This window comes from Engystomops pustulosus, chromosome 8, assembly GCF_040894005.1.
Source record: "Engystomops pustulosus chromosome 8, aEngPut4.maternal, whole genome shotgun sequence".
In the NCBI taxonomy this organism is placed as follows: Eukaryota; Metazoa; Chordata; class Amphibia; order Anura; family Leptodactylidae; genus Engystomops; species Engystomops pustulosus.
In genome coordinates, this window is record NC_092418.1 from 86086846 (window position 1) to 86107344 (window position 20499).

Genomic DNA, 20499 nt, shown 5'->3' on the forward strand with positions numbered 1-20499 from the left:
AAAAACAATGTCAAAAGATTACTGCTGTCTCTTTGATGTGCTGTTTTGGACTTTCCCTACGTATCTATCCATCTATCTATCTATCTATCTATCTCATATAAATGTATTATCTTTCTATAAATCTATCTATTATCTATCTGCCTCATATCTGTATTTTATGTTTTATAAACTTATCTGTCTCATATCAGTATTTTATCTCTCTGTGAATATATCATCTATCTATCTTCTATTTTTTCTGATTTTATTTATCTCATAATAAAGTTCTCTTGTGTCTCCTTCCTTCTGATTCCTGTAGACTGTATGTTGGGGATGGATAGTGGAGATGTACCGGCAGTGTACGGTATGTGGCCACTAGAGGTAGCTAGCCTCAGAGATAATCCAGCACGGGGGAGCGTGCCTGAGCATTCAGCCTAGTAACCTCTCGGGCACAGTACAATGCTGGGCAGCACGGGAGCCGGCAGGCAGCAGGCAGCAGCCCCCATTCTGTCAATCCTGCTGCTTTATATAGGTAACCCTGTAAGTGCGGTATCCAGGGGAGAGCGTGTATGGGGACGCAGTCAGCTACATGCCAACCTCCTTCTGCCTGCAGTTCCTCTTCTGTTCTGACTTGCTGCCTCTCCTCATTCATTATACTCATATATATGAGCCAACACGAAAAAGAAGACTAATACAAGAGGGCGGTGATAGGAGGGGAGTCATCTACAGGGGGTATTAATGATGTGCTTACTTTCAGTGGCTACCTGTCTTGTGGGTTGGACTACGGCGTTAACTCATGCTGTGCTGCCTGGAAGACTGAAGCCAAAGACAATCCCGTGAATCCGCATCATTTTAACTTTCCCTCTCTGCCAGCCTTGTACTTGGGGAGTGGAGACTTGCGATAACGCATGCGTCCTGAGCCCAGGTGAGGGGCAGTGACAAGGATCTGGAGCGCACAGCATCAGATGGGGATGGTACTTCTATGTCTACAGTAAAAGTTAGTTCATGAGAACACTCTGGATTATCCCCCTGGACATTTCACATAAAATTTTCTTTCGGAATATTTTTAATTAATTTATTTTGTTTTTCGGTTTTAAAATAAGTATGAACATTATTTGTGACTCACGGTATTACATTGATATGTTAAATGTTAATATTCTGTGGGTGGTGCTCAGGATTTAACCCATGCTGTGCCGCCTGGAGGACGGGAAGGAAAAAGACTGGAACAAGATCTGGGTAAAGAGCATCAACAAACAAAACTACTGCTGCTGCAGCCGACATCACAGCTAGGAGTGATCCTCCCCAGCCTGACCCCTGCTCCCTAGCCAGCAAAGGTAAGTCACTGTCTAACCTCCCCTTTAAGAGACAAGCTGATGTGGGATGTAGGTCTGAGAACGAGGAAATATTCTTCTTCTATGATCTGTCACCCTCTTCCAAAAGGTGGTTTCATGTCTGTAGTGCTGTCCTATTGCTCTGAAGCATCCCCCCGGCAGATGGGGAAATCAATCCGGTGGCATTAATTGGGAGTCACATGCTGTGTGACACAAACTCGGGAGAAAAGTACTAGATGGGATCTGTCAGTTATAATAAGAGTCCATCCCTGTGAATGCCCTGAGCTTAGTGCATTGGCCACAACCCAGATTCTGCTTGGAAATAGGTTAAAGCTCCCTCAATACTTCCATACAGAGGATGGGATTATTGTCCTCTACTCTGCTCTGCATGGATTGTTTCCATTCTACATTGTCGTTCTTCTCATGCTTCTGATATGTGTCCACTATATGACTTTATGATTGTTGTTATATAATTATATGGTAGAATACACTAGTCTTGGCTTAGGAAAAAGTTATATCAAACTGTAAATCCAGTCTCGTCACTGTATGTTGGAAAAAGTAGGGAAAAGTTATTATAGATCTGCAAGAAATATGTTATATATTTTTCTACAACATCATTGTATTTATGATCCAGAAATCATGCTTCTGTAGAGTTAGTTGAATGCCGCTGCTTGGATTTCACTCTTTGTGCCTCGTACACCTGCTGTCCTGTTTAGAAGAAGCTCAAACTCAGTTCAACTACATCTGACATATCTCTGCATGACTACACCACACCTGACAAACATAGCTCTGCTATACCTAGCCCATTACAGAATATAAAACCCAGCCCAGCTACGGCTGATTATTTTTACCAACTCAGCACTGCTACATCCGAGTATCTTTAGTTTCTTCCACATCTTTGCCAGGTTACCCGGAAAAGTTCTATTGGATGCTTTAAGCAGTTTCCTGAAAAATTTATATGGTCTGATGTATATAGTGTTAACCTCTGCTAACTACAGTGAATAGCACCGCCTTCTGCGTTAAAATCCCTTCCAGATTCTACCTAAAGGTGGACGATTTGAGCCTCCATCCGGTATATGGCGGTATATGGACGAGTTTACTTTATGCGGTAGGACCCTTCACTATAATTCTGAAGACACTTTAGTCTTATCTCCTCATAACGTCAGACAGTCCTCATCCTCCATATATAGTCACTTGATCTAAAGTTGCGGGATGAATTTTTCACAAATCACTGGCAAATACCAGGAGAACACTGCTATCCGAGGAGTGTCTGCGAAATGTTCTCCTGCTCTGTGATACACACAAATAATTCATGAGAATGCCCTATTTTTTGACACTTCGGGTTAAGGAAATCTGAGAATCTGACAATGAATGGCAAACAAAGTCAATCAGATAGATGATAGATGATTGGTAGATTGGTAGATAGATAGCGTTCCAAGCAGCACAGTATACAAACCCCAACTTGGGTAGGTGCACGCCATTCCAATCCAGGTAGCAAAGGTCCTGCATGCTGAAAAAGGCTCATTAGCCGAAACATTTCGGAACGTTTGGAATAAAAAACTTTTCTCTTTTGACTCTTTTGCTGTTTTGAGTGCTGCTTATTTTTCCTTTAGATAGGTAGGTAGATAGATATACAGGTAGATATAGACTCTGCATGGGAAGAGGTTTGAGGATAGCACCCTGCCCTTTCATTTACTTTGGACTGTGCTGCTGTTTTTGTGCTAGATAGATAGATAAAGATAGCACAGCATGAATACTGCTCACAAGGAAGGGTGCAGGGCTCCCACAGGTCCTGGTAGGGACCCCAAACAAGTAGAAATTGTAAAGAGCGGGCAACACTCCAATGATAGATAGATAGATAGATAGATAGATAGATAGATAGATAGATAGATAGATAGATAGATAGATAGATAGATAGATAGATAGATAGGAGATAGATCGATAATAGATAGATAGATAGATAGATAGATAGATAGATAGATAGATAGATATGAGATACCATAGATAGATAGATAGATAGATAGATAGATAGGAGATAGATCGATAATAGATAGATAGATAGATAGATAGATAGATAGATAGATAGATAGATAGATATGAGATACCATAGATAGATAGATAGATAGATAGATAGATAGATAGATAGATAGATAGATAGATATGAGATACCATAGATAGATAGATAGATAGATGGATAGATGGATAGATAGATGAGAGATAATGACATGATAGTTAGATGATAGCTAGCTAGCTAGATAAATAACAAATTCAGCTGCACCAGTATACAGGTCGGGTGTACATGTCAGATTTGATCAGTCCTCATAAGATAAAATACAAATAAATGTTGACTCTTTCACTTTGAATCTGATATGCTGGTATTTTAGATAGTTATACAGACATGGGATGAGTTTCTGAATGCCGGCTTTGGATGGCAAGTTCTTGACTGTGGTAGCAAGTTGAGAAACAGATCTATTTTCATGTCCGGGCTCATATTTATTGGATGAGGGAGTACTAGGAGTGCCTCAGGTAATTAGGTATATGTGTGACAGATCCCCTGACCAAGGTCTACGCGGAATCATGTAAATTTAATAGGCCACCCTCTAAGTAGGTACATGAAGGCGGCCGTGCAATCCTCTCCTGGAACGCAGAGTGTTAATCACACTTTGATGGAACCTGCTGTGCTGTGTAACCTTTCAAATATTGGGACTGATGTTACACATTTAGCAACTAAGTCTGAAATTAGATTTCCGGAGCGGTGTGTGATCTAGATTCAAAGTGAGACATTTGCCGTGTGCTTCGGGGAGGTTGGGTTTTTGAACCTTGGAAATACTCTGGTAATATCTGCGCCTCATTGCTGTGCTGTTTGAAGTTTTGCTCTCTTTAGGTGATGATGAGGATATTCTGCGTGATCGCAGCGAGGTTTTCCTTTTAACCAGCAACAGCAGCACCAAGAACAAGTATCTGAGTCAAGGGCAATGGGAGGGAAGGGAGGGAGGCTTGTGGAGAGGGAATATCAGATTGTGGTGGACGGGTTAGAAGGGCTAAAAATAAAGATGGCAAGAAATGTGCCTCAATGGGATGTTATAGAGGTATAACACTAGCAAAAATACTGTATAAACATATGACAAAACCAGAGGTTGTAGCAGATCCGTCATGTTATTTCCGTGGACTGTATTATGTAAGATGTTGAAGACAAGGGTCGATAAAGTTTTTCCTACAGCTTTATGTAAATAGTAATTAACACATTGGTGACATTGCAGAACTGAGTCTGTATCCACACAGAGTTTGTTTTTTACGTTGATTTGACATTTTTACTATTTCACTTTTAGACACGTGCGGTCCTTGTTCATTATGGACGGAACCCTCATATAATGATTCTGATGTGTCTATTCAGATGGCCCCTGTGAATATGCCCTATTTCCGTCCAATCCGCAGATTTGGGGGATTTATTAAGCATTTACCTCACATACTTCAAAACCTCACAAAATAGGTAATTTGTAGCAGGTTGTGCTCACTTGCACAAAACACGTGTGACATTTCTCATGTTTACATCACCCACTACAGGTTGTATAAGTTGGCATGGTCAGCCTGTGTGGCCAGATTTATCAGCTACGACATTTATCAAGTTGAGAAGGATTTTGCAAATTCACTCTAGTAAAAGGGGGCATAAAGACGTACAATTCTAATTTTTTTAATGGTATAACATTCACTGCATAAATACATGTGCCTCAACCAAGGAACCAAGGGAAAGAAGGCCCGTAGTCCTGTAGTTTAAGGACCTTTAGAGGACCTTCAAAGGTCCTGGAAGGGTTCTGGTGTACATGTGTGTCAAAATCCTGGACAGTATCAACCTTGGTATTGGTAGTTATAGTGGTCATGGCCCCCTACAAGCCTGGGGCTTCTGTCCTAACTACCCATTTTATAATCAACTACAAGTAGTGTACTTAAGGGTTTGGCAACTCACTTCTTAAGGCAGATCTATCACATTCCCTAACTGAATAAAACTTAAATTCTCTTTTACTAACCCATCCTGTGTCCACCCCCAGCTCTAATGCGGTAAAAACAAATACCAAGCTCCAGGCTTCTCTGCAGTCCCATTGACCTTGGACTTCGTATATAAGATGGCGGCTGATATTTAATTATTACATTATTTTTATTCTGTTCCCTCATAAAGAATGGCTGGACCATTACACAAGCTCTTATAGCTTGTGTGTCTCCCCATCTTCCTCTTAGACTGTAAGCTCTCGTGTCACCCCCTCATCCTCATAGACTGTAAGCTCTTGTGTCATCCCCTCATCCTCATAGACTGTAAGCTCTTGTGTCACCCCCTCATCCTCATAAACTGTAAGCTCTTGTGTCACCCCCTCATCCTCATAGACTGTAAACTCTTGTGTCACATCCTCATAGACTGTAAGCTCTTGTGTCACCCCCTCATCCTCATAGACTGTAAAGTCTTGTGTCACCCCCTAATCCTCACACTGTAAGCTCTTGTGTCTACCCCTAATCCTCAGAGACTGTAAGCTCTTGTGTCACCCTCTCATCCTCATAGACTGTAAGCTCTTGTGTCCGCCCTCATCCTCATAGACTGTAAGGTCTTGTGTCACCCCTTAATCCTCATAGACTGTAAGCTCTTGTGTCACCCTCTCACCCTCATAGACTGTATGCTCTTGTGTCAACCCTCATCCTCAAAGACCGTAAGCTCTTGTGTCACCCCTCATGCTCATAGACTGTAAGCTCTTGTGTCACCCCCGCATCCTCATAGACTGTAAGCTCTTGTGTCACCCCTCATGCTCATAGACTGTAAGCTCTTGTGTCACCCCCTCATCCTCATAGACTGTAAGCTCTTGTGTCACCCCCGCATCCTCATAGACTGTAAGCTCTCGTGTCACCCCTCATGCTCATAGACTGTAAGTTCTTGTGTCATCCCCTCATCCTCATAGACTGTAAGGTCTTGTGTCACCCTCTCATCCTCATAGACTGTAAGCTCTTGTGTCACCCACTCATCCTCATAGACTGTAAGCTCTCGTGTCACCCCCTCATCCTCATAGACTGTAAGCTCTTGTGTCACCCCCTCATCCTCATAGACTGTAAACTCTTGTGTCACATCCTCATAGACTGTAAGCTCTTGTGTCTCCCCTTATCCTCATAGACTGTAAGCTCTTGTGTCACCCCCTCATCCTCATAGACTGTAAACTCTTGTGTCACATCCTCATAGACTGTAAGCTCTTGTGTCACATCCTCATAGACTGTAAGCTCTTGTGAGCAGGGCCCTCACTCCTCGTGTTCCAGATGACTAAGTTTTGACTCTGTATAGTCTTATTTTATTTGTATATGTTCCCCATAATTTGTAAAGCGCTATGGAATATAATGATAATGATGCAGAAATAAAGATTATTATTATTATTGCATGTCCCTTTAATATGTGGTCAACTGTTTTTGTGGCCTCTGTATTTTTGTGGCCTCTGTAAGGAATGCTCTTCACACCATAGAAAGCACATGAACTAACTAGGGGAAACTCATATCCAGAAGTTGGTAGGATCTTGTTTTGGTGCTGGTCGGCTCTCAAAATGCACCTGGTTTATGTTTTCTGACTTAAAGGGGGCGCGTGGTAAGAGGCTGTGGCCTTCTGATATATTTGGCAGCTGCCATGTTGTGGGGCAGTTCTATGCCAAGTTCTGCCTATAGTTGGGATATAAGCCACCGGAACGTCCACTTGGCATGGAGGCATGGCATGGCATGGAGGTGGCGTAAGAAGGGAAATAGTCAACCGCGTCCGGATTTGGATTGATAGTGGAACTTCAACCTTGCAAAGGGAGATGTGCACAACAGCCAAGTTGGCTTATAGTCAGCACCCTATTGGGGACCGTTGCTTATTATTTCCATTTCTCCTGATATTATTACCTGAGGCCCCGCCCTCTGTTTTGTTGTTTTTTTTGTCTTTATCCAACTTGTGACTATGTACTGTGTATGTGACGGGCTTGTACAAAACATGTGACATTTTATTTTACATAGTATTTTCACACATAAGGGAAATTTATTACTCTCCATATGCCAGAAAGCAACGGAAGAAAGTTATCATTTTTGTGACTTTTTGCCTTTTTATATCACCCAGGTTACCTTTCTAAAAAGTGCGCTGGCTCGGATTAGGCAGAGGCCACAATGCAACTTTAGCCAGGAAAATTCATCATAATTTACACCAGAAGCAGGAAATCCCTCTCACCCCCAAATGTAAAATACGAGGCCACAACTATAATGTATCATTTATAGTACAGGTTGCCCCCTACTTAAGAACACCCAACCTACAGAAGACCCCTAGTTACAAACGGACCTCTGGATGTTAGTAATTTACTGTACTTTAGTCCTAGGCTACAATAAACAGATATAACAGTTATTAATGGTGTCAGCAATTAAGATTTATTGTTAATTCTGGTTCTTATGACAATCCAACATTTTTAAAATCCATTTATCACAGAGACCAAAAAATATGTGACTGGGGTTACAATTATAAAATATACAGTTCCGACTTACATATAAATTCAACTGAAGAACAAACCTCCAGAATCTTGTATGTAACCCAGGGACTGTACTGGTCTCTTCATTTGAGGATGAGACACCTTATGGGTCCTGTAAGACTCCTCTGCATTTAGATGCAAATTCTTCAAAAGCAAAATAATTTTTTGGGAAAATGCTTTATTTTTTTGCAGTTGTTGATGCATTTTTAAATAAAACAAGCAAAAATTAGAGGAGGTAACAAGCTCCCTAGCTGCGGGTACTGATGCAGCAGTTATTGTGGATATGGACCATTGTAGCCCCAGGCTCTGAGGATATCATAGAGAATCACCTCTAAGTTTAGCTTGGATGTTATGACATCTCTGACATGTTTCCTCCTTGTGGTTAGAGGTTATGTATTCTATCCAGTAGCTGCATCACAAGGTGATAAAGTTCTCCTTGTTTTCACAAGAAGATGCGTATATGTTAATCTGAGCCTAAAAATAAAATGTCTTTATATAGAAAAGTGAATTGTGGCCATTAGTGGATGAAGCGCAGGTTAGAACGAGGCTGCAATTCCTGAGTCGTTTCATCATTTCAAAGTCACTTTGAGGGAATCAAAATTCTGAGGTTTCATTACTGATTGTGGTTTGGTCAATCGCTTAAGATGTACAGTAGATCAAGCAGAAACCTGGATATTTATAGAATAATATTTCTCCTTGACAAGCCTTGTTAAGTAGAGATTGCCATTAATCTTACTTGTGAGATATGTAAATTTTTAATTAATATCACACCTTCCGTCTCCACTTTAACATATATTTCACATAGATTGCAGTTTAGTTGTAGGAAGTTATTTGCATACCAGTTATAGGAAGTATATCTAACCCATGTGTCATGTATAAAGAAATGTTGAGAAAATCCAAAACATAATAAACTGACGTGTAAAACTTTTTTAGGGCATTTGGTCATAAATACAATTTTACAAATGTGGTGAAAAGCCAGAAAAATGCCAGTATGAAGATTTTTAGACTAAGTTAATATGGTGTAAAAAATACTTATCTATTGGTTAGAATGGTGCTCGGAGAGGGTTCTAACCCCATATGTATCTAATAACAATAATCCAGCACTCTCTGTAGATTTTAAAGCGAACCCGTCACCAGGAATGTCATTTTGAGCTGGTGACAGGTTCCAATAGCCTATGCTTTGCTGATTTTAAAATTGCCTTTGTTGGCATTCTGAATTTTTTCACGGTTTTATAAAACTTTATTTCACATTACCTGTTCCATGCCAGCAGCGTGTGGTGAGTCCAGGGGGAGGCATGGTGAGTCCAGGGGGAGGCATGGGGGGCCAGATGCACCTAACCATTTATGCTTCTTCCCCTTCTCCATACTCATCCAAATTCCTCCGTCCCTCCCCTCCCACCTTGTACATTGAGCATTCTGGGGAGGGAGGAAGAGTGGAGGAAGTTGGATGGTGTGGAGGAGAGAAGGAAAGCATGAGAAGACAGAGACACAGTCTTTTGCAGTTGCCACCCTCACCCCCCGGACTCACCACACACCAGATAATGTGAAATAAAGTTTTATAAAGTAGTGAAATGATTCAGAATGCCAACAAATATACTTTTAAAATCAACATTGATTAGGCTATTGGAACCAGCTAAAAATTACATTCCTGGTGACATGTTCGCTTAAAGGAAACCTACCATTTGATTTGATGCAGTATGAAGCAAACATACCTTGAGAATGCTGTAGCTACACTGATGCAGGATCATATCTTGGTTAATCACTCTGCTGAGTGGTTTTGCTGATAAAACAGATATAACATTATGATAATGAAGCTCTGCCCCTTCTATCTCTGCTCTGCCACTTGCTTTCCCTCTTCTCATAGCAGGGCAGTTTTTCTCTGATTACATCATCATCTCCTGCAGTTTACTTCCTGCCAGACAGAATAATCAATTGCTGCACCATCCCCCAGCTGCTGTGTATGAGTGATCCAGCTCAGGTGGATTAGTGCTTGACTAGTCATGCTTTACTTAGAAGCCATAATGTGTAAGCTAGTCTGTCCCAGCTTTCCCAAGGTGCTGAATGGTATAATTGGTTTTTCAGCAAAACCACTCAGCTCAGGGATTAACCAAGATATGATCCTGCATCAGTGTAGCTACAGCATTCTCAAGGTATGTTTGCTTCACACTGCATCAAATCAAATGGCAGGTTTCCTTTAAAGCAGTTAGTTTCATAAAAGAGAACTTGTCATCATGATTTCATATAATCACCTAATCACATGTTTCTTTTATAATTAACATTACTTGTTCCACTCACTTAAAAGTATATAGGGTTTAGGTAAACAGGTCCTTCAGTGTTATGTGAATACTGCTAATGGTCTAAGTGTGTGGTGTTGATTTGGAAACCTATATTTAAATAGGGATGTGCAACATCCCCCACCGGGGCCTAGCCCTTGAGGTGAGGCCTGGAGACAGCTGGGGCCCGCGGTACCGGAGTGGCTGGCGGTTGCGGCCTAAGCACGCTATTGTCACGGTGCTTGGTACAGGGGAACCGGAGGGCTGTCCTACAGCCTGGCAGGTCTCCAGCAGGGTGGTGTTGGCAAGAAATGATGAGGGAGAGGCTGCTATAGCGGATCTCCCTGGGGCAACCCCTTAATGTCCCGAGTGTGAGTCTCTGGGTGACGGACAGGGTGCCGGTGATGAAGGCAGCCGTATTAGCAGGGACCAGGCGGAGACAGAAGTTGAAGAAAACAACTTACAGTTCTTTATTTGAACCGGCAGGAACCGCAGCAACGTGCCTTTAACAGGTAGATGGAGTGCTGAGATGTGAGTTGGAGGGAGCCTCAGGAGATAGTTCACCAGCCTGGATGTATAGGGCAGGCTGGGAGGCAGCTGTGTCCTGGTAGGAAGCTTCAGCTTGTCCTGTAGGGCTTCAGGTATCACCTTTAAAGGTAAGATGATACCCCTTTTCCTCACTACACTAACTCTAGTCTTAGACTCCACTCTTCAGAGGCAGGGGCTAGGCTCTTCCTGCTCTGGTATGGGCCAGACTGAGATTTCTCACTCACTCACTGATTTCTAGGATTCCAAACTAGAATAATCATCCAGAACATTCCTGGCCAGGGGGTTTTATTACCTCCCTTTGGTCAGGTGGTGGCTGCTCCTCCAATCACATCTCAGCTTACAGAGCACAGGATGTAACACATATCATTGGACAACAGCATCTTGCATCATACAAAATACTTAACCTCTGCCTTGCCAGGCAGGATTCACCACTGCAATACCCCTATGTCCTATCAGGACCATGTAGTGTAATGTGATTACACGCAGTTGGGACGTATTCGCAAACCCTCCCTCGCCATTGCATCGGCGAGGGTGTTGCAGATGTATTATTTTTAATAGAGAATTGCGGTCAAGTATTGCTGTACAGAAAAGCATCATGGCTTGCATTGGCTATTTTGGAAAATCACCTCCTGACATTCCATCAGTAGACAGAGACCACCAAAGCTTCAGTGTTGGATAGCTGGATGCTATATTAACCTAAAAGTAAAAATTGTCTTAAAGAAGAATACACAATAGAATCATAAGTTATGTCAGTATTAAAATGCTTATTTCACTTTTTATTTTATACTTTGGCCCAATCTCCAGCTGGGTTCACACATAACAGTAAGTGTTAATTTGTTACGTCGGTTGGTGATCACATGACTTGTCACAGGATTGGACTGAGATGAAAGGAAGTAAAATTAATAAAAGCACATATGTTCAAGGACAAATATGTAACCTATTCTTTATTTATAACTGTATGTAAGAATATATGTTCTTCTTTTGGTTTAAATAAAAAAAAATTTAAATAAAAAAAAAAAATTATAAAGGCACACAGTAAACATTTAAACACTAGTCATGGTGTGATGTAAGAAGAAGAGAGTCAAATATATATTTTTTTATCCTCAAGTTCAAACTTGGACAGATTTCTTAGTAGTTAAGGGGGTTGTCCAGGATAAGAAAATATATTATACATGGCCTGGGAAGTTGGGTATTAAAACAATGGACATCTTATACAGGCAGTCCCCGGGTTACATACAGGATAGGTTCTGTAGGTTTGTTCTTAAGTTGAATTTGTATGTAAGTCAGAACTGTATATTTTATAATTGTAGCTCCAGCCAAATTTTTCTTGGTCTCTGTGAGAATTGGATTTTAAAAATGTTGGATTTGTCATAAGAACCAGGATTAACAATAAAGCTTCATTATAGACAACTGTGATACCTGTTATAGCTGTTTATTGTAGCCTAAGGCTAAAGTACAATAAATTACAAATATCCAGAGGTCCATTTGTAACTAGGGGTCGGCTGTAAGTCGGGTGTTCTTAAGTAGGGGACTGCCTGTACGGAGAGAATGTTGGTGGTGTCACATTGACAGTGCTCGTGCCACTAAAACCGTAGATTTGGCTATAGTGTATTATAGTATTGGTGATTTGGGCAGTATCCCTGGGCACAATCCTTCTAGGGTACACATGGCCGCCCAAACCACCCACCAAATTTTATACCTGAGAAGGACCTTCACCCACGAAATACACATGTACAAAAATACACACATGTACAAAATAACCATTTCAGGACTTTTGAAGGTCCTCCAAAGGTCCTGAAACCACAGACTGACAGCAGACAGAAGAGACGCATCCTCCATTCCCCAAGAAGCTGATTCTAGTACCATATGTATAAAGTAGGGGCTATCATATTCATACAGCCCAGGATCCATGGCAGTCTTAACCCACCCGTGAACGGCCCACACTGTCGATGCATCACTGCTGGATGCGGCATGCAAACATAAACTAGCGGTAACAGCCATTGCTGAAGGAGAACGGGAGCAGAAAGGGGGCAAAGAGAGAGGTAAGTACAAGTGTTAATTATTTATATACACCCCCAGCCATATTCATTCTTTTTTCTGATCCCAGCCAACCCCTTTTCTTCTTCCAAGTAATATTAATGGTAAAGTCTATACCAGTGTATAACACATACATCACTAGGTTTTTATAACATTATTATAAATAAAGCAGACAATTTGGTTTACAGAATTTTTCTAACAGTAAGAAAGTAAATAATCAGAAGAAGCTACTTACAGTGATGTCTCCGAGACACTTTCTAAGGATAAAATCATTTTCTGATTATCCGGTGTTTACACACATATCAACTCTGGAAACAGTTCCTAGCGGTATCATTGAGCATGATCCTGCTGTCACAGGATTGGTGTGAAATGACCATATCTGAAATGTAATATAATGAAGAGCTGTGTCATCACGTTTTATGATTGTCTTCTGGCTTATGACATAGAATCTATATAGGATCATCATAACACAGATCTGCGGAAATGCTAAACCCAGGGAATTGGATCATGTATATTCCCCATTCACATCCTTCTGTCTGTAACACATAGTTCTAGATTTAATACACCCTTACAAGTATACAAATATTCACCACTGTATACATCCAACTTTACCTTAATCAAATCAACCTAAATTGACAGCAATTGCAATTTTTTACATACTAATTGCTATACTGATCCTTGTTTTGCATATATTCATTGAACAAATGAACAAAATTGTCCAGGATGTGAAAAAAGACTGCCCCACCCCCCCAAAGAGCACCACTATTGTCCATGGGCTCTATCTGTTATTGCTTCTAAACCCCATCAACTTAAAGGGAACCTGTCACCACAAACTTCAATTTTTACATGTTCCAACAGCACATAACATGACAATTGCATAGTTGTTTTTGTCATATCTGTGAGTAGTATGGGCTCTCCTGGTTCTTAGTTGCCGCCGATCTGTGATGTCTAAGAGATAGAATGGAGAAAGTAGGCTGAGGACAAGATCCAGGAGCAGATTTTGAATTCCTGCGCCAAGGACTCAGCGTGGGAGATTGGCAGGGAGTCAGGAAAAATACACTTTATAGTGAACCTATACTACTTACAAACATAACAAAAGCAACTATGCAATGGTCATGTTATGGTTTTTTAGAACATGTGCATGGTGAAAATTGGGGTTGTGGTGACAGGTTTCCTTAAAGTGTGGCTGATATATGCTGTGTACTGGGTGCAACAACTGGGTCTTACATTGCCCTGGAAAAGTAGATGTAGTGCTAGATCATCAAAGTGTGCCTTTTTGGTATCCATTTGGTTAGTATACATCTTAGTAGAAGGGGAAGGCACCTGCCCATTATCATGACTCCAAACCTCCCTACACGGGATCGGTTAGAAATGGAAATACATAATTAGAGATTGTGGGCTTAGTGTCAAAGCAGCATGGGAAAGGCTTCTGTTGGGTTTCTTTTGAGATAATCACAGATAATCACAGCTTGTACACTTGAATACGTACCCGCTGGCAGTGGAGTGGGCAGGTGCAGGGTGTGGACACCCCACAAATGTGCACTAGCTACAACCTGGTTCAGGCCATTGCTGGTGCATCAACACTCTGCACCGGCCTACATCACTACCTGGTATTATAGTGAAGGTCTACGCCAGGCAGAACCTAGCATAGAAATGTACTGGACGATTCTTGATATACATGTATCCACACAGTCCGAGGGTCCAACATCAAATGCTGGCACACAGAGCTCCATAACTTGATAAATCTGCCATGATGACTTCAGAATCTTCCAAACAGAAAACAGACAAGGAACATACTATAATAAAGAGGGTGACATGGAGGTTCAGGATGTGAGGAAGGGAGGGCATGAGGTGCAGGCTTGAGAAAGGAGGAGTCATGGGGTGCACACTGGGGAAAAGAGGTAGACATGGGTTGCAGGATAGAGAAAGAGGCAGAAATAGGATGAAAGCTGGTGAGATATGTATATATAAAATATTTTAAAGGGTGTGTCCAGTCACAATATTGAATCTTATATCCACAGGATAGGGGTTAACTTGCTGATCATTGGGGGTCCCAGTGCTGAGACACCCACGAATGAGGAGGGGGCCGTTGTAGCCCAATGAATGTAGCTGAGGGAACTATATATATTTATACACAGAAGATGTATACTTTATGGGATGGATATAAAAAGATATAAAATAGATTAAATACACAAGAAAGATGATGATGATGATAGATAGATAAATAGATAGATAAATACTGCAGTGAATTTATAGAAATGCATATGAAATAGAATGAATACAATAGATAATTCTATAAATAACTAGTTTTGCTTAATGGAGAACATTAAAGGTCCCTATATTGTAGTTTGGCATTGAAGCAGTTAAAGCAATTATTTTTATTGCATTTTGAGCCATTGTGCGTCTCTCCCACATGAGCAGCATGTGTCAGGAATGACTTAGCAGCAGGCTCCAGCTTCATGACATGATATTCCGCGCTCTTTTGTTGCCTGCGGTCCAATATTAACGTGGTAAAGCCACAAATAGAAGCATTGAACACCTTTAACTTGCCGCGGCGCTGGTTTCCTCTATAGAACAAGCCGCGCAGCCTTGTATGAAGAGAAGAATGATTTCAGCCTTCACATAGGAGGTCACTGCTATTTAGGTGGCGTATGAGAGATAAGGCTATAAGGATGGGCTGGCAGCGTATGATCTTATGAGTGAGCGCCAGATGGGCTTTGATGAGGATTACGCTGATCTATACATATTGTACAATACTTTTGCTCGCATTGATTTTTGCTTTAACATCAATAAATCATTTGTGAGTTTCAGCTGGCATCTTTCTCGAGTGTGTTTTACATTACGAAGAGCTTATCTTTCGGCATAATTAAAGCTTTAAGATCATTAGCTGTTTTACTAGAGGATATTAAATAATTTAAAGGAATAATATATAATTTGGCAGAAGAGCATTTTAGAAGGACTGTGATAACAGCATTATCAAGCAGGAGCGTGCACATTCAGCTGGTATGAAGTCAGACTCATAGACTGGCACAATGTGGTTGGGGAGATAGAAGAAATGGGTAGAATATAGCCTATGTCTCCGACCAGCATATAGATGTGCCATCAATGGCAGATCTTCATATAGGCGGTATGGGTGGGTGCCCGGGGCATTCGTCTTCCGAAGGGCAAATGCCCACCCATACTTTGGTCCATGGAAAAGATAACCAGAATAGCTACAACTTAACCCCCCTCCCCCTATACTTACCTCCGGCTTCTTCTCACCACGGCCCTCCTCTTCCTGCCCATGCACATGCACTTTGGCGTGGTGCTGTTACCGCACCTTGACATCATAATATATGCATGCGGGCAGGAGCAGAAGAAGGTGAAGCAGTGGGGAGAAGAAGGTAAGCATAGAGTTTTTTTTTCCATGTATACAACAACAACCGAGCATCCGCTCACTCACGTGGACCTTGAAGAGCCATGGAAAACACTTCTGTGGAGTCCGGTGCACGTATCCCGAATGGGCTTGTCGGAACGCCCTTCAACAATAGCGGAACAAGAAAAGGTAGAGATCGGCACTCCGGGCTAGTTTAAAAGACTTTCTTCTTTATTCAAACATCCATAAAATCAATGCAGGTAAGCATAGTGCATAGTCCATTAGACCTACGCGTTTCGAACATTAGTATTAGTTCTTACTCATGGTCTGGAGACTACTGGTAAAACTCCATGTTAAAAAAGCATACAACAGGTGTATCGGATTATACTGATTACCGCATGCGCATACTAGAGCAGCTAAACATATTGTTGTATAAACATAGAAACAGATAGTTTACTAGCAAAAACAACGTTACATAAATTGTAACAGTAGGTTACAGGTATACATGCTAATATTAATATAGGTACATTGTATCAGTTTTACTGTTTAGACCTCTAGGTATACGAGTATCCAATTGCAGGATCCATAACATCTCCCGATTGCGGAGTTTATGTGTACGATCCCCGCCTCTGTTTGGGGCAGTAACCCTTTCTATGCCGGTGATCTTAAGATTGGTAAGATCTCCATCATGTTTGTCCAAAAAGTGTTTGGACAAACTAGATATATTTTTATCTGGCAACCGTGTTTTAGAACCATCTGCTATATGTTCTGCAATGCGTTTTTTTAGAGGGCGTATTGTACTCCCCACATAATGGAGTTTACACTTTGTGCATGCTGCCAAATACACTACGAATTTAGTATTGCAATTGATAAATGCTTTTATGTTCCATTGCCTATCCGTAGTGTTATTGGATAAAGTGGTGGTATTATGCATATAGGCACAACAGTTACATCTATTGCCCCCACATTTGTAGGAGCCTTTAACAGTGAGCCAAGTTTCCCGATTCCTGTTCTGTTGTGATATATATGTAGAGGGGGAAACTGCATTACCGATAGTACGTGCTCTGCGTGATACAAACTTACAACCTTTGTCTAAGACTTGTCTCAGTTTATTGTCTGCTGTTAGCATCGGTAGGTATTTCTTAATTATAGCCACTACTTGCTCAAATTCGTTGCTGTAGGTGGTAGAAAAAACTAATGCAGCAGGGCTATTGGACTTTTTTACATTATCACTCAGCAGAGATTGTCTTGTTTTAGATTTGGCTATATTTATAGCTCTATTTATAACATGTTTGTGATATCCTCTTTCTATTAGTCTAGTGGTTATGTTATTGCATTCTTTGGAGAAGGATTCTTCAGAACTGCAACTCCTACGGGCACGAATAAATTCCCCTACTGGTAAATTTTTGATCACATGTGAAGGGTGGCAACTAGATGCCTGTAACACCGAGTTGCCACTAGTATCTTTGCGATATAGTTCTGTCTGAATGGACTTGGTCTCCGTATTACCTATCAACATGACATCCAGATAGGGTATTTTGTGCTTATTAGTTTCATAGGTAAATGATAGATTACAGTTGTTATTATTGATGAAACTGATAAAATTGACGGCGTCCTGCTCACTTCCATCCCATATGAGCAGGGCGTCGTCTATATATCTACCATACCAATAGATATTATTGACAAAACTGTTGATAGAATTGTACAGGTAATTCCTCTCCCACCAAGCTACGTAAATATTCGCCAATGAGGGCGAAAAACATGAGCCCATAGGGCATCCCTGGGTCTGCATATAAAAAGTTTTGTTGAATGAAAAAAAATTGTTGGTGAGTAATATATGTGTTACTGAGAGAATATACTGCTGTAGCTCGTGAGAGTAGTCAGTGAACAGCTTCATATGTTGTTCTAATGCTATTAACGCTTTGTCGTGTGGAATGTTTGTATATAGAGAAACTATGTCACATGTAATCCACAAAAAGCCTTCCTTCCAATCAAGTTTTTCCATAATCTGTAATATTTGTTTTGTATCTTGTATGTATCCAGGCAATGCTTTCACCATCGGCTGTAAATAGGAATCTAACCACCCACTAAGTCGCTCTAGAATGGAATCAACCCCTGATATAATTGGGCGCAAGGGTGGGGGAAAGATGTTTTTATGTGTTTTGGGAAAAGCATGAAAGATTGGACATAATGGAAAATCTGGAACCAAAAATAAAGCCTCCTTTTCAGTGTGCAAACCCAGGGAAACTCCCCATTGTATATTTTGTATTATTCTCTGTTTGATGTTATTTGTGGGATCCCTATCTAATTTTTTATATACCGTTATGTCATTCAACATTGACATTATGCAGTTCTCATATAGGCCACTGTCCAAGACAACAATTGAGCCACCTTTGTCCGCCATACGGACAATAATGTTTTCATTGTTCTGTAGTTCTTTCAGTGCCTTCTCCTGTGTCCTGGACATATTCCGTTGTCTATGTTGGAGTTTCTTATTGAGGTCCTGCAGGTCCCTTTCTACTAATATTTGAAACATGTCCATTTCATTTGTTCTAGATCCTAAGGGATAGAATTTGGGATTCTTAGTGGATATAGGCAATACATCTTCTTGTTTAGTCCTGTTGCTGTCTGATAGTTGTTGTAAGTCTAGGATAACACATTGATCTCGAAAGACATGATCTTTAAATTCATTATGTATAATTGTGTCCCCATTTTCAAGTAGATTATGACCTTGTTCAGTCTCTATGGAGTCTTGGTTGAGGAAATGTCTTCTCAGCGTTAGTGATCGTACAAATTTATTGACGTCCAATAAAGTATGATACAAATCAAAGTTCGTAGAGGGTACGAAATTAAGACCTTTTGCAAGCACCTGTTTTTGTTCTGAAGTGAGAATACATGCCGATAAATTCAAAACTGTTAATTCTTCCGTTTCTTGTTGTTGGGATTCGTAGCTCTGGTGTTGTATTGAGCGGTTATGTCTTTTTCCTGCCCGTCTTGTACGTTTTTTTGCAGTGGATTTTTGGGGTTTTTTTGTTGTTGTTGTGTTTTGTAGTTTTTTGTCTGCTCCGGTTTATACGTTTGTCGGGTATGATTCGTTGCAGTTGCACCCTCACTATCTGAATCTTCTGACACCACGTCTGTTGACTCTTGTTCAGATGAGGTGAAACCCACCTTGCTCACATTGTGGGAATGTTTGCGTCTATTGGAATTCCTCAGGATGGATGATGTAGTACGGCCGTGTCTTCTGTATGCATGCCATGTATACACACAATCTTTTTCATAGTCGCGTAGATCTCTATTAAATTTGTTTTGTTTAATTTGTGTTATAGCATTTTCCATATCCGCGATATTTTCTTTAAGTTTAACATCCAAATCTTTAAATTCTTGTTTATCTATATGCGGCTTTAGAGATTCGCGTATTTTGGCAATGTCCCCCTCTATGGCCGACAGTTTCTCTTTTTCCATAGAAATAATAAGTTTCATTAGATTCAAGGAACATTCTGATAATATTTGATTCCATTGTTTAGAAAATTCATCATTATACACTACAGTCGGAAGTTTCTTGATTCTGAGACCCCTCGGTATCATCGCTCTTTCCAAATATGACTGCAAAGTTGTATAGTCCCACCAAATTTTTACTTGATCCGACATTTGTATTTCCAATTCCTGCATGAGAAAACGCACACTAGAATTTTCTGTTCCCTGTTTAGAAAAAATCTCTGCTGCGCGATTCCTTCTGATACTATTGTCCACATTTTCAAAAGCAGTATTGACAGTATCCATATTCCTGTTGTGTCTTATTAAAAACACCTATGCAAAAAATGATATCTGAAAAAACATCTGTATGTATCCCACTATTTAGGTAGCCAAGACTCACATACGACTATTTATGAAGTGCTTCCAAATGGAACAAAAAAACGTGTATTATTGCACGATTCCCATATAAAACGGACACCTTTATGGCAAGTATCCGATCTTTTGATTTTTTAGCTCTCACATACGGTCCTGTTCACACTATCTTAAAGTGCAATAAACTTCTTGTACATCAAAGATGAAAACATCGTAGTATAAGTGTGATGTGAGGTGCGTGAAACTGCTTCACCCGACAAACTATAGTAGTATACAACAACAACCGAGCATCCGCTCACTCACGTGGACCTTGAAGAGCCATGGAAAACACTTCTGTGGAGTCCGGTGCACGTATCCCGAATGGGCTTGTCGGAACGCCCTTCAACAATAGCGGAACAAGAAAAGGTAGAGATCGGCACTCCGGGCTAGTTTAAAAGACTTTCTTCTTTATTCAAACATCCATAAAATCAATGCAGGTAAGCATAGTGCATAGTCCATTAGACCTACGCGTTTCGAACATTAGTATTAGTTCTTACTCATGGTCTGGAGACTACTGGTAAAACTCCATGTTAAAAAAGCATACAACAGGTGTATCGGATTATACTGATTACCGCATG

The 20499-nt window shown here is 40.7% G+C and overlaps 1 protein-coding gene across 2 annotated transcripts in view; it reads left to right on the forward strand.

Annotated features, from left to right (window-relative positions):
- The first annotated feature begins 403 nt into the window (after window positions 1-403).
- The window catches only part of ZNF385B (zinc finger protein 385B), a 389492-nt gene continuing 369396 nt past the window's right edge, over window positions 404-20499 (forward strand). Inside the window, exon 1 of one of the 2 annotated variants that reach the window (XM_072121590.1) lies at window positions 404-1310. The gene's annotated coding sequence lies outside the window, so the exon portion shown is untranslated. The remainder of the gene's footprint in view (window positions 1311-20499) is intronic. The other variant, XM_072121588.1, reaches the window with a different exon arrangement.